We start from the raw sequence: 16,445 nt of genomic DNA on the forward strand, positions 1-16,445 counted from the left end.
AGGTCATTTTTTATATTTATGATACATCTCTACACTGTCTCTTCCTCTCAATTTTGTTTTCCCTTTTTCCTTCCCTTTCTCTATTTCTCGCATACATCCAAATCTATATAAGTAAAAAGACGATCCAGACTTGCTAACCGTTGGATCGTCATGAAATTTGAACACTAGGTTCAGAACTCATTTTCGCACATACCCACCATTGGGATGTACGAATGTATGAAATGATGTCTGTGATGAGGGAAATGTCCCTCGCAAGTAACTCTTCGTTTTTCCCACAAACACCCTAACCTATCCCGGTAAAACTATGATCTTGGATTTGTTAACCGTTGGATTGTCATGAAATTTAGACACTAGATGCATGACACATTTTTTCAGATCCCCATCGTTGGGATTTATAAAATAATATTTTTGGTGAGAGAAATTACCCTCGCACATGGACAATAGAATGGAGGCTTCAATCCCTTCTTCTTCTCTCTAATGCTCGGAAACCTTAGTAGAACAACCAAAGGAAAAATTTGAGAAATATTAGGAAACCGTTAGAGATGCCGATATTGTTGTCAAACTACACACGTGAGCCCGTTTAGAGGTAAGGGATGAGTTTATTGCAATTGGGATTAGAATGAACATGCGTAGGGGTCCTTAGAGGATTAAATTGGGATTTATTTTGGGGATGTTTATTGTTTTGTAATTCTTCCTATATGATTATGTGAAATTGTTTGAGGGGTTTTACTCCCCATGTTGTGAGAAATATTTTTGTATAATTTGTTTGTGTTTTGGATAAGATTTACTAGATTAGTGGTTGCAGCAAAAACTTGTTCGATAATATTCTGAGATGCTAATCAGCAAGTGTAATGAGTCGCACAAGTAATATAAAACGATAAGAACCGAGTATCAAATCACAGGAAACTTAGTTCATTCAGAAAATATATGTTCAATGAGCAAACACTTGTATAAAGCAAGTAGATGTTGAATAGGGTTTTTGTCTAAAAGTATAATTAACTACAGATTAAAATATCTAAAAGTTGAGAAGTAAAACGGTCAAGTAACAAGCGTTGGGTTATTCTACTAACTTACTTTGATGTTGCTAAATGTTTTTCTCTATTTAACGTTATTTTAGTGTTCTTATGCTGAAAAACTACCTAAACCAAGATTCCTCGAGTGAATGGGCCTAACTCTATTTAAACCTCGTCCTTGATCCCTCAAAAAACTTAGTCTAAAAGAGTTTCATTACGATTACAACATAATAAGGACTAGATTGCTGCACTCCGTCCCCAGACATACAGTTTTCTGTTGGATCAAGTGGCCTCAGAATAATTAAGAAGGGGGGGTTGAATTAATTATTCTTAAACCTTTACTGATTAAAAATTTACTCTTCTAAGGCTTTTACTATGTTGTTAAGTAAATGAAGGATAGAGAAGAAACTTAACCAAAAGTAAAAACGGGAATTAAAGTGCACAGCGGAAATTAAAAGAGTAGGGAAGAAGGAAACAAATACATAAGAGTTTTTATACTGGTTCAGCAACAACCTGTGCCTACATCCAGTCCCCAAGCGACCTGCGGTCCTTGAGATTTCTTTTCAACCTTGTAAAAATCCTTTTACAAGCAAAAATCCACAAGGGATGTACCCTCCCTTGTTCTCTTTGAACAACCTAGTGGATGTACCCTCCACTAGAACTGATCCACAAGAGATGTACCTTCTCTTGTTCTCAGTCAATAACCCAAGTAGATGCATCCTCTACTTGTACCACAAAAGATGTACCCTCCAATGTGTTAAGACAAAGTTCTCAGGCGGTTAAACCTTTGAAACTTTGTGAATGGGGATACAAAAGAATTCTCAGGCGGTTAGTCCTTTGAAATCTTTTGTATATGGGAAAAGGAAGAATCAAAAGAATTCTCAGACTGTGTCATTTTGAATTCTTTGACTAGGGAGAAGGGAGACACAAAAGAATTCAGGAAGTTAGTCCTTTGTTCTTTTGGAAAAGGGAGAAGAGAGACACAAAAAGAATTCAGGCGGTTTGTCCTTGGCGAATTCTTTTTGGCAAAGGGAGAAGGGAATGAAAAAGATGAAAAACACATTTTTTAAGGTTTGAAAAACCAGAAAAATTTGGAAAGCTTTTGGCAAAAGGAAGAAGAAGAAGTTCAAAGAGATTCAGAAATCAATTGGCAAAAGTTTGTTGTCTAAAGAATGAATTGAAAAGATCATTGAAATGCAAATCAAAGCCTTGCTTTTATAGACTCTTCAAGTCTAGTCAAGAGACCATTAGAAGAGTTATAACCTTTAGAAAAACTTAAAGACCATTTGGAAAAGTTTTAACTTTTAGAAAAATTTGAAAACTATTGGAAGAGTTACATCTTTTGATTTTGTTCAGAAACTATCACTGGTAATCGATTACCAAATCAGTGTTTACACAAAGCTTTTTTGTGAAAGGATGTGACTCTTCACAATTAAATTTGAATTCCAATGTTCAAACACATTGGTAATCGATTACCAAATTATTGTAATTGATTACAACATTTTGAAATCAATTGGAATGTTGTAAATTCAGTTGAAGGCTTTTTGAAAAACATTTTGCTACTGGTAATCGATTACAACAATCTGGTAATCGATTACTAGAGAGTAAAAACCCTTTGGTAAAAATTTTTTGAGAAAAATTCATGTGCTACTCAGTTTTTGAAAAAACTTTTTAATACTTATCTTGATTGAGTCTTCTCTTGATTCTTGAATCTTTAGTCTTGAATCTTGATCTTGATTCTTGGAACTTGGATCTTGAAACTTGATTCTTGATTCTTGAAATCAAATTTCCTCTTGAATCTTGAAATGTTCTTGATTCAATCTTGAACTCATTCTTTGATTCTTGAGATCATCATCTTTGTTATCATGAAGTGTTCTTGACTTTTGAGCTTTTTGTCATCATTTTTGTTATCATCAAAACTCTTTGAATCAATCTTGATTCATCATGAAGCTTGCTTCTACATTTTCTAGCTTGCTCTATCAAGTTCTAAGGTTTTAAAGCACTTTCCAGTACTAAAAATCCTAACTATGCATACAAATGGGTGATCAAGCTACAAGCATATAGAAAAAAAAGCATAGATAGAAGCAATGGACACATAAAAACAACTTTAAATAGATAGTAAGAGAATATTACATCAAAGGTTCAGCAGAACTCCCCAACAAGAGATTTAGCCTTCCATTATAAGTTAGCAACTTTCAGCACAAGGATAGGTTTTGAGGAAAGATAAAGGCTACAAATGGTTAAGGATGTCTCCTCCAACCTCTAGAACCCTAAAATCACTTCTCTAACCTAAACTCTCTTGGAGCCTGAGACTCTGTCGTTCTAGCTTCCTCTCTTGCTCTATTTTTTTACTTCTCTCTTTATTTTACGCCCACTTTAGTGTTTTAAAAGCTCCTTGATGTTTCAGATTCTGAAGGCTCACTTAGCGAGATTGGCTCGTTAAGCGCGAGTTAGTAAAATCTGGCTTAACAAGCTGGGCGCGCTGAGTGCGCGAAGGGACACACGATCGACTCGCTGGGTGAGATGACGGCGCGCTAGGCGTGGGCATCTGTGACTAATCCTCTTTTAGGGTTTCCCAATGCGCTAAGATAGTTGAGTGTCTCTCTTAGCGGATGTCACTCGCTAAGCGCATATGCCTTGCTTAGCTTGACACCAACTGCTAGACCTTCTCTTCTTTTAACCTGAAATTGATGTGGTTTCAGTATTAATTCACAAAATGGGAGTATCTACTGAGTAAAATCAAACTAAACATAAAAATATGTACAACTCCTACAAAAAGAACCATAAATTGAAGGAAAGATGCTAATTTCATGAAACTATTCAATACCAAAGTTTGTCATAAATGACAACTAACAATTAGCGTGATAAATTGTTATATTAGGATCATGAAATTGTGATTTAACTTGTGTGTAAGTGATAAATTGAATATGTGATGAATTGTAAGATAACATGTTGCCTTGAGATTATAACATTAGTATTGCGATTGAGTATAAGTGCAAAGTTGAACAGGTATTAATTTGCGAGATACACGTAAACATGTGATGGTGGATTGTGATATCGTGAGATGTTAAATTGTGGATATGAGATATGGTTGTGAATAAGTGTGTGGTTAATACTTAATGTGACAATTAATAGTGTTGTGAGTTGTGAATTATACAATAATCTCACTAGTGTTTACCTTGAGAAAAATGTTTATGCACGAGGTGTTAAAATGAAAGTGTAGGGTTCCAAGTTAGGAACCTTGGGTGTTAAATTGTAGTGCAATACACGAGGTGTTAAAAAGGTGTAGGGTTCCAATTTAGGAACCTGAGATGTTAAATTATAGCGCAATGTGTTAAATATGTTTGAAAATAAGTGTGAGGTCGTGGGTATTGTACAATTCATGAGCAGTGTCTGTGTGCAAAATTTGTTTTAGGGGTTGGACTTGAATCAAGAAGGTGAGACCTTAACGGATTTTTCAGAGTCTTGGCCTTGGGGGTAAATACACTCGGCTCCAATGCTCTTTTAAGCCTATGTTGATCCCACATGGTTGGAGCATTCTCGTAAAACAGAGTGGCCCTGCCCTGATTGGTCACCTTATAATTTTACTTAGTGAGAGTGACTTGACATACCCATTGTGTGACATATCTTCTTATGTACTCCTAAGCAACTTGGTATTGTTTTTCACTGACATGGTACCACATTGCAGATAGGCTTGAGTCTTAGTATAATTGTTGCATAACGCATGTGAATTATTTATTATGAAATTGATGAGTGTTGTTAGGTTTTGAATTGAGTGTGTGATTCATGTGTAATGTGATTGGTGATTGAAAAATGAGTTTTAAATAATAAAGTGGAGAAGTGACGTGAATTGTAGTAAGTTGAGTTATGTGATAAATATTTTTATAATGTATTTTGCCTATGTATTTGTTTATCTGTATTTTAGTTAGGAATGTGATAGCTCACTCCCTATGTGTTATTTGTGTTTGGACCCAGCGATGATCTCGAACTTTGTGTTCATGGAAGCAGATGGTTAGGTGGATATCTATGAAGAACCTCATGTTAGAAGATGTTGAAATACAATGCTTTCATAGGATGTGACATTGGGACATGAGTTTCTATATTATTTTCATAATATTCTGAACATGTTACTTTATGTTACTCTGTTGCTTAACTTGTTTTCTTTTATAAAAAAAATTGGATGACCTTGTTTTGGGCTAGATATGTTTTCATACTCTTATTTGATAAGTTTTTAATTTGATAATAGTGAAGCGAATATGATCATTTTACCTACATGAATTTGTGTACGTGATTTAAATAAAATTGGTTCAATTAAATTTTGTATTTTTATATGTTTTATTTATTTATATGTATGTCGAGATAGAGGATGTCACATTCTGCAACTAAACTTTGTTTCAGTTTAGATTTCATATCTCTGTTCTACATTTTTGCATTTCTTTCCAATACCTATAAACTATTCATTGAAATTCCCCTTACTGTTTATAAGTGAATGAAAGTAGGAACCAAATTGAGTTGTATCTTTGAGTCGACCTAGGTTAATCTTGTATTGTAGCATTTCCTAGTTTTATTTGTTTTAAATCAATTCGACAGCCGTTATCACTCATCCAGTAAAACATCTACTTGATCTTGAAGGATTTTCTTAAGTTTCAAATGATCTTTGGTCAACTTTTTGAAATCTTTTCGTAAGTTTTTGTAACCTTTTGAAAGAATGGATGAGTTTAATAGTAGTTCATGATAAACCTTTTTTAAGAGATTTAGGATCATCGAGATTTACCTCGCTGGATATGTTTAAATGTTATTTTTTATATAAATTTTAATTTAATTTTATGAGTAGAAATATAATTTTGAATAATTATAATTATATTTTTTAATTAGTTTTAAACACTTATTTGAAGATCAATTTCTTAAATTATATTATTTCAGTTTCAATTATTATATTTTTATATTGTGCATTAATTTACTAGTAATCTTGTATTATTTCTTAAAATATTCTCAATCAATTTTTAAATAAAATAAAAATGACATGCACTTAAGTAGGTATATACTTCCTAAAAAAAATAGGAGTAGGTATTATACTTTCATTATGTTGATTAGTATGGTAATAAAATCATATCTTATATAAATAGGATAAAAATAAAATTTAATAAATATAGGATAGAAAGAAAGTAGGTTAAAATATATTTTTTGTCCTTATAATATAAAAAAAATGTTCATTTTTATCACCTTAAAAATAATTTTATGTTTTTAGTCCTTATAAAATTGAAATATATCACCATTTAGCTAGAGCTAGGTTTAGGTTAGTTGAACCTAGCTCCAAACCAGACAATGGTATATTTCGATTTTACAGGAACTAATTCACAAGGACCAAAAACAAATTTTTTTCATTTTCTCTTTTTTTACGTCAACTTAGATCATCCTCTACCATACAACTCATACTCTTCTTCTCGTCACTATAAGTGACACAAAGAACCTAGGAAAATTTTACCGCATCAATTGACTTAACGGGGAGGAAAATCTTTAACATAAAGAATAGAAACTTGTGTTTGTCCTCGTTTGCACTAGTTAAAGAAGAGAATGACAACGCTATTCAATCAGAGTATAAATGAGAGTGAGAGATCTTGTTGTTCCAACAGTCATCGAGGTCATTGCCAGAGTTGGATTACAAGAGGAGCTTGACGATGATGATAGAGTCGATCTTGGTAAAAAACCATTGGATTGCTTCTGACAGTGGTCCATGAGCTCACTGCTAAGGATGCCATTGGGGAAGCCTGGGAGGTTCTTGATGAGGATGCCATTGGGGAAGCTAGGGAGGTTCTTGATGAGATTGCCATTAGGAAAGCCGGGGAGGTTATTGACGTTGTTGGGCATTTCATATAATTTCACAAAAAAAAAATTATTTTTTAACGATTTTATATAATTTTGGCTAAAATATATTTTTTGTTCCTATAAAATTGAAAATGCTTGTCTTTTATTCTTGCTAATTATTTTGTATATTTTTAGTTCCTGTAAAATCGAAATGTACCATTGTTTGGTTTGAAGCTAGACTCAATTAACCCAAACCTAGCTCCAGGCCAAACAAGGATATATATTTCAATTTTTAAGAACTAAAAACATACAAAAAAAATTGCAAGGACCAAAACAAACATTTTTTATTTTATAGGGACAAAAAATATATTTTAGCTAAGAAATAAAAGTATGTTTGACAAACATTTTTAACTTTTGTTTTTTTGAAAACCAAGATTCTACCTTTTTCCATATTTGAGAAACATATTTGGTAATAGGGATAATTATATTTTTGGTTCCAATTTTTTTTCAAAATCCACCTATAGTTCATAAACAAATTTTTTGGTGTTTTCATCCATATATATATTTTTCTCTATTAATAGTTTTAGTCCATGCTATGAGTAGAAGCGTTAATTGATGAGATGACAATCACATGGATAGTCACAACTCACATGACTTTTTCTGTCATCAAGAAGTCTAGCTTGACTGGCACATGTAATTTTTTTTATCAACTATATTTTTAATTCCTCATCTTTTCAAACTAATTGATGACGTTAGACTAGTTGAAGTGAGATTAAAAACATAATTTACCTACACACAGTTGTCATGTTTGATAGGGTAATGATCTTCCAAGTCACTTGGCTACCATTGTGGATGTCGCATCATGAGTTAATGTTACTTCTTGATAATATAGACTAAAACAATTAACAAAAAAAAAAGTATAGGATAAAAAATGCAAAAATTTTGTTTATGAACTAAAAGTGAATTTTGCAGAAATTGTTAAAAGATTAGAACATTAACTTTAACAATTGTTATGTTAGAGATTATCTTTGTAATTTTTTTTATTTATGACCTAAGTTTGGACGAATCAATATTATATTTGTTTGTTTTTAATATTATGTGTATACTTTTTAATATTATGTTTAGATTATTTAAGAATGATTTTTTATTTTAATTGTAGTAATTATTTTAATTAATTTTTATTAATTTATTATTATTAATTAACCTTATATATAAATAAAGTATGGGTCGTGGTGCAAGTATCTGTATATAAATTCCCAACGAGTATGAAAATAAGATTAAAATTACTCATTATATGGATATAAATTAAACCAGATACATATATTATTTTTAAACACACACATAAAAGTAAGTACTATATATAAAAAAAAGCCTATTCAAAACTTACCCATTATCATCCCTTGCTATAGGCAACTGATGACAACATACCAAACATGATTCAAGCCGATTCCTATTTAATCACATTTTGGGCATATGCTCCAAATGCTCCAATCTGTAAAAATACATTGGGCTTGAGTGGGGAACACCTGTCCTGATATATAAAATAAAGTCACTAGAATTGTGCATACCTACATACTTTTTTTAATAAAAATAAAAATGAAGAGGTATCTTTTAAACGTGTGCAATTCGATTCGCCTAATCGTGTTTATCATCGAAAGGAGATCAAGATGATTAGCACTCTCCTCTGCATAGAGTATATATAAACGTAAAACACGTTATTTAACATATATCTTAATATATAAATCGAGTTACTTCTCCAATCACTTTCCCCGCTGAAATTAGGGTTTAAATTGTAATTTTGAATGCTCATTTCTATATAACCCTTTATAATCCACAATTAACTCCTACAATAAATTATCATTACTAGAGGAGACAGCCGTCCAATTAATTGTAGTCTCTTCGTTATCAGTGTTATGTAATCTTCGAAACATTGTAACGTGTACATGCATGGTTTTTAACTCAACCCCTTTCTCCCTCGATCACTTGATGCAAAAGATCCTCTTTCGATACTCTTCGGCTTCGGTGTTTTTTAAGGGCAGAAGAAGAGCCTCTAGGATTTGCGAGGAGGAGTAATGGCTATGGCAACCCCTGGGCAACTCAACGTGAACGAGTCTCCTTTGTGGGGTTAAAGAAGCATCATTTGTTTCGAGAAGTTGGAGCTAATTGGCGAGGACACATATGTGTCAGTCTTCTATCATTTCTCACCATACCCACTTCTTCATTTTCCTTAATTTTTTTTTCATTATTTGTTTTAATTTTATTTGGTTGTGTTTTTCTTTGATTGTGTTGGTTTGGTGTGATTTATGGGTTTGGACAATAACTTATGTTTTTTTTTCGTTTGTATGGTGAGAAATATCCATTTCCTGTATGTGTTTTCCCATACATATGTTACTTATTTTTTTCTACTGATTTTGTCAAATTTTGACATTTACCAAATTGAAGAAGGAAGCTTGCAGCAGGAAAATGAAAATAAAGATGAGTGGACAATAGCACCAAGGTAATATCAATTAAAAATGCTTTTAATTATAGTCATTTTGCTATATCATTTTTAAAAGTTAAATCCGTCAAGATTAAAGATGACTACATATTTATTGTGATGTTAATTAAAAGCATACATGTCTAATATCTCTTGGTTCATGGCCTTTTTTCATTCACATTCTTACTATCTGGTTCTTTTATTTTGGGTTATTAATCACGGTTCATTTTTGGATGTCTTATCCTTTGATTAAATTATTTTCTAATAAAATATTACAACTTGGTTTCTCTCTTCCTAAGAATAAGAGTTTTAATGGCAAAATGCACCTGATCGAGGAAGTGAAATGCTTTCATAGCCAAAGAGTTAGAGTTCTTTTTTCTTCAATCTTTTGCTTTTAAAGTTTTTCAAACTTATTTTGTAGATCATGAATTACTATTTTATTTTCAGAACAACGTAAGTTCACTATATTTCCATGACAATCTTTTGGTCCTTTATATAGTACCAAAAGTAGCTAGATCAACTTAAAGAAAATATTTTATTTCAATGATATTAGTTTAATTTGAGTTTTATTTTAGATTCTTGATGATAACTATGAATTATGAAGAAATAGCCTGTCAATTTTTTAACATGTTATATATATATATATATATATAAAATTAAAGTCTATAATAATCAGAGTTTAAATTCTTATCATACAACATGTTAACTTTGCATTGGCTAAGGATCAAGAATAAGAAATTATGAATTCACCTGCCTGTATAAGTTATCAGTTGACATATGTAGACAAAGAGAATTTAAAGAACGAGTTTTGTAAATGTAACAAACTAGGATCATGCTCACCACTATTCAAGAAATTGGTGCATTGTCCGTTATTGAACAATTGACATAACTAGAAGAGAAGAGAAGGTTAATTGTCTTCTGAGTATATATGAGTTCATCTCTTCTTCCAGTTTTACTTTATGAAAAAAAGGAGAATTGCTGTGTGTGTATATATATATTACTAAATTTATGTTTTCTTATACTTTTTTCCTAGGTGTATGGTGTGGAATTTGTTAAACATACAAGTCTCACCGGAGGACAACCAAATTATTTTACGATTATGCATTTTTTCCTGCATTTTGGTGTTCAATTTCATGTGTCTCATATAATGTGCATATTACCTTATTATCCGAGTGATAATTATTCATTTTTTTATTGGTGGTTTTTATTGTCATTATGTATTTCTTTTAGTTATTTACTTAAATTTTTAGTTATTGAAACTTACTAAGGTGTTTGGTTATCTATCCAATATTATTGAATTTCAATTAAAAAAAATTCCACATACTATTTTTTTTATATTGAATGAATATTTTTTGTGCCATGTATAAAAAAAAAAGGGGGGAAAAAAAATTAGAGGGGTAAAAAAAAAGGGCTTTTTTATTAATAGGGGGTAAAAAATTTTACAATTTTCCAAGGTATATTTTAAAAAATCTTCTAACTTAGAAGTCATAATACTTATTACGACTTGTTATTTTTTTTAATTGAAGTCATAATAATATTTATGACTTCAGTGCAAAGCTTTTTTTTTTACGACTTTAAAGTCGTATTTTTTTATATTTAAAAACGAAAGTCTTATTTTATTTTACGAGTTGTAAATGTTTTTTTTTTTAATTTTTGAAAGGGACTTTAAATCTAACTTTGCATTGGCTAAGGATCAAGAATAAGAAATTATGAATTCACCTGCCTGTATAAGTTATCATTTGACATATGTAGACAAAGAGAATTTAAAGAACGAGTTTTGTAAATGTAACAACTTAGGATCATGCTCACCACTATTCAAGAAATTGGTGCATTGTCCGTTATTGAACATTGACATAACTAGAAGAGAAGAGAAGGTTAATTGTCTTCTGAGTATATATGAGTTCATCTCTTCTTCCAGTTTTACTTTATGAAAAAAAGGAGAATTGCTGTGTGTGTATATATATATTACTAATTTATGTTTTCTTATACTTTTTTCCTAGGTGTATGGTGTGGAATTTGTTAAACATACAAGTCTCACCGGAGGACAACCAAATTATTTACGATTATGCATTTTTTCCTGCATTTTGGTGTTCAATTTCATGTGTCTCATATAATGTGCATATTACCTTATTATCCGAGTGATAATTATTCATTTTTTATTGGTGGTTTTTATTGTCATTATGTATTTTCTTTTAGTTATTTACTTAAATTTTTAGTTATTGAAACTTACTAAGGTGTTTGGTTATCTATCCAATATTATTGAATTTCAATTAAAAAAATTCCACATACTATTTTTTTTATATTGAATGAATATTTTTTGTGCCATGTATAAAAAAAAAAGGGGGAAAAAAAATTAGAGGGTAAAAAAAAAGGCTTTTTTATTAATAGGGGTAAAAAATTTTACAATTTCCAAGGTATATTTTAAAAAATTTCTAACTTCAGAAGTCAGTAACACCTTTACGACTTGTTATTTTTTAATTGAAGTCGTAAAAATATGTACGATTTCAGTGCAAATGTTATTTTTTTACGACTTTAAAGTCTTTTTTTTTAAAACGAAAGTCATATTTTGTTTTACAACTTTAAAATCTGTAAAATTTTTTTTTTTTTTTTAAATTTTTTTAAATGCTTTTTTACTATTTGTAAACATGTTTTTGTTATGTTAACCTATTTTTTTTCTTTTCGTAATTCTGTTTTTTCTTTTAAATTTAATATTTTTATGGTTTTATTTTTATTTTAAATAAAAAATTTAAAAAATATATTTAAATATATAATAAATAATATTAAGTTGATTTTATTAGTATATTTTTTGTGATTTTATTTGATATGTTATTATTTTATTTTAATGTTTTATTATTTAAAACATGTTATATATATTTTTAATATAGTTTACTTTAAATTTTTTTATTTAAAGTTTAAATAATCTATCAATAAAAATTAAAAATAACATAATTAATACATTAATATAATACACACAATACAAATAAAAAAAAACATAAAAATTATAAGTTATTTTAGTCATGTACTTGTAAAAAAGGTTAACATAACAAAAACATGACTATAAATAGTAAAAAAGCAGATATTTTAAGAAAAAAAAATAGATTTATGACTTTGAAGTCGTAAACTTTTAAAAAATTAAAAAAGAACATTTATGACTTTAAAATTGTAAAACAAAATACAACTTCTGTTTTTAAAAATAAAAAAAATACGACTTTAAAGTCATAAAAAAAGCTTTGCACTAAAGTCGTAAATATTTTTACGACTTCAGTTAAAAAAATAACAAGTCGTGACAGGTGTTACGACTTGTAAATTAGAATCGTACACCTGTTACGACTTATCCCGTCTTGGATAATTTTTTAAAATATACCCTCGATTGGAAAATAACAATTTTTTTTACCCCTGATTGGTAAAAAAAGCCAAAAAAAAAAGGTTTAAAATTAGGTTCTCCTTTGTCCAACCCAAATTTAATGCAAGTTTTACTTTAAAAAAAAAGAAAAATAGGTTAAAAATTATGCTTCAAAATGAATTAGCAGTTGAATGACTTGATTCTGACTTATTTCAATATTCCATAAAGTTATTACTCTTTGGGTTTGTAGTCTCATGGAGTCATGATTCTTTTGTTGCTATGTACTTTCCTTTTATGTACAAAAACAAAGATGTCGAAGGCATTAAAACGTGGGAGAACTCTAAGTAATTCTTGAAGTCATTTTTGTTTCATGATTAAATTATGCACCAGTGTGGATGATTTGAGACAACAAAATTCCAACTATTTTTATTATAAAGAGAGGAGATACTTGAAAGAGATTGTGGAGATGGTTATTTTGGTCTCTTGGTACTTGGAAATGCTTCATTGTGATTGTAAATATCCATTGTCATGTTGATGGTGTGAGGGTAATTATGGTGGAACCCTAATATATTAGAGGTGGGAGGAGGAAGAGGGTATTGAGTTAGATTCATGCTTGCTTAGACCCAAATCTTGGTGTATTTATTGAGACTCTTATGTGGATGTTTGTTGCAATTTGATTCTAGCTGGTATGGTTTTATGCAGCTTTTTTGATGGTATATGCTGCTAGATAGGGTAGCGGTAGCATGTCTTGAAAGCCAATTCAGTGAGTTCAGAATTGTGTCATATTGCAAAGGAATTGTTCACGAGCAAAATCCAAAATGGGATGCAATAAACGTTTGGAATTTTGCATATAGGTAGGATTCTCAATTAAAAATAATGTAGATATAATACTATACCCTTAAAGGCTATAATGCAGTACACATTTTGTTAAATATTAATATATAATGCAGTATATGTTTTGCTAATGTAAATATATACAAAGTTAATGGCATTAAAGTAAATAATAATTGATTATGTAGATAAAATATTACCAACTTGCTTGATAAATAATTTGGAGTGTTAGTTTCATGTTTTATTTATTTATTCTTGGGAATATGGGATCGGAAATTTATTCGCACATTTGTTAAAACATAATAAAATAAGTATTGCCACATATATTACACATTTTTTTAAAAAAAAAAAACCCAAAAAATAGTTTCTTTGTATTCTTAGGAAAAACATTCTTAAAGATTAAAAAAATATTTACAATAAATTTGCAAATTGATCTAAATATTTTGTGAGAAATACATATTAAGTAACACAACAATCCACTCATGCATTGCACGGGTCCTATTTAGTTTTAATAATTTATGCTTGAAGTCTCTTTTAACTGTAATTATTTTTGCTGAGTTTAATAAATTTTTAATTTTAAAATTTCTTTTTTTACCTTAAATCATATCCAGTAATTAATAAAAATATAACTAAAATGTGACATGTCAATAATTTGTCTATATTAAGAAAGGAAAATATATAAACACATAAAAAATAAAAATGGCTTATTTTTTTCTTTATTTTTTAAATTATATTTCACATTGATTATCAATTAAATTTAAGAAGATTAAATTTATACATAAATTGAAGTATGAGAAAAAAAATTCATTAAGCCTATTTAATATTGTATTATTTGGACTAAATTATACTTTATCCTTTATTCAATTTTTTTATATTAAATTTATCTTTTATGTTTTCAAAAAATTTATTTTGATTCTTTGTCTTCAAATTTGATTCAATTTAATCTTTTCATTAACTTAACATATCATTAGTATTTTTCATTTTGTGATGGTTATAAAACATACTTCACAATAATTTATACTACTAGTAAGATAAAAGACTAAAATGACTCAAATTTGAAAGTTATAGAATCAAAATAATTCAAATTTAAAACTTAAAAGATCATAAGAAAGTATAGTAGAAACTCTTAAAATTAATACTTGGTAAATTAATAAACTCTCTAAAATAATAAATTTGTCTGGTCCCAACTTAGGCTAATGTAAAAAATTGAAAAACTCGATAAAATAATAAGATAATAATTTTTCATGAGATCCTTTTATAATTTTTGGTCCCAAGAAAATCATAAATTAATAATTTATAGAAACTGAAAAAAATATATTACACTCTATTGAAATATGAAATATGATTCAGTAATTGCCCGTTTTTCTTTAAAGTTCAAGTCTATTTGCAATACCTTTTAAATGAGAAGCCATCTTGTGAGATATGATTTGAATACTCTAACACATTGATGTAATTTATATATGCCAAACTTACTCATTTGAGTCCTAATGCAATGTAATTCTAAGAGACATAGACTAATTTACCTTTTTGTTTGATATGTACAGTATAGTTATTTAAAAACTCTTTAAATTAATAATTATTAATTTATCGATAAATTAATAACTCTCTAAATTAATAAATTTCTCAGACCTGATATTATTAATTTATAAAGTCTTTAAAGTCGTATTTTTTTATATTTAAAAACGAAAGTCTTATTTTATTTTACGAGTTGTAAATGTTTTTTTTTTTAATTTTTGAAAGGGACTTTAAATCTGCTTTTTTACTATTTGTAGTCATATTTTTGTTATGTTAACCTTTTTTTCTTTACGTAAATCTATTTTTCTTTTAAATTTAATATTTTTTACAGTTTTATTTTTATTTTAAATAAAAATTTAAAAAAATATATTTAAAAATGCAATAAACAATATTAAGTTAATTTTATTAGTATATTTTTTGCGATTTTATTTGATATGTTATTATTTTATTTTAATGTTTTATTATTTAAAACATGTTATATATATTTTTAATATAGTTTACTTTAAATATTTTTTATTTAAAGTTTAAATAATCTATCAATAAAAATAAAAAAACAACATAATTAGTAGATTAATATAAAACACACAATACAAATAAAAAAAAACATAAAAATTATAAGTTATTTTAGTCATGTACTTGTAAAAAAGGTTAACATAACAAAAACATGACTATAAATAGTAAAAAAGCAGATATTTTAAGAAAAAAAAATAGATTTATGACTTTGAAGTCGTAAACTTTTAAAAAATTAAAAAAGAACATTTATGACTTTAAAATTGTAAAACAAAATACAACTTCTGTTTTTAAAAATAAAAAAAATACGACTTTAAAGTCATAAAAAAAAGCTTTGCACTAAAGTCGTAAATATTTTTACGACTTCAGTTAAAAAAATAACAAGTCGTGACAGGTGTTACGACTTGTAAATTAGAAGTCGTAACACCTGTTACGACTTATCCCGTCTTGGATAATTTTTTAAAATATACCTCGATTGGAAAATAACAATTTTTTTACCCCTGATTGGTAAAAAAGCCAAAAAAAAAAGGTTTAAAATTAGGTTCTCCTTTGTCCAACCCAAATTTAATGCAAGTTTTACTTTAAAAAAAAAGAAAAAATAGGTTAAAATTATGCTTCAAAATGAATAGCAGTTGAATGACTTGATTCTGACTTATTTCAATATTCCATAAAGTTATTACTCTTTGGGTTTGTAGTCTCATGGAGTCATGATTCTTTGTTGCTATGTACTTTCCTTTTATGTACAAAAACAAAGATGTCGAAGGCATTAAAACGTGGGAGAACTCTAAGTAATTCTTTGAAGTCATTTTTGTTTCATGATTAAATTATGCACCAGTGTGGATGATTTGAGACAACAAAATTTCAACTATTTTTATTATAAAGAGAGGAGATACTTGAAAGAGATTGTGGAGATGGTTATTTTGGTCTCTTGGTACTTGGAAATGCTTCATTG

This window comes from Glycine max, chromosome 1 (assembly GCF_000004515.6).
Source record: "Glycine max cultivar Williams 82 chromosome 1, Glycine_max_v4.0, whole genome shotgun sequence".
NCBI lineage: Eukaryota > Viridiplantae > Streptophyta > Magnoliopsida > Fabales > Fabaceae > Glycine > Glycine max.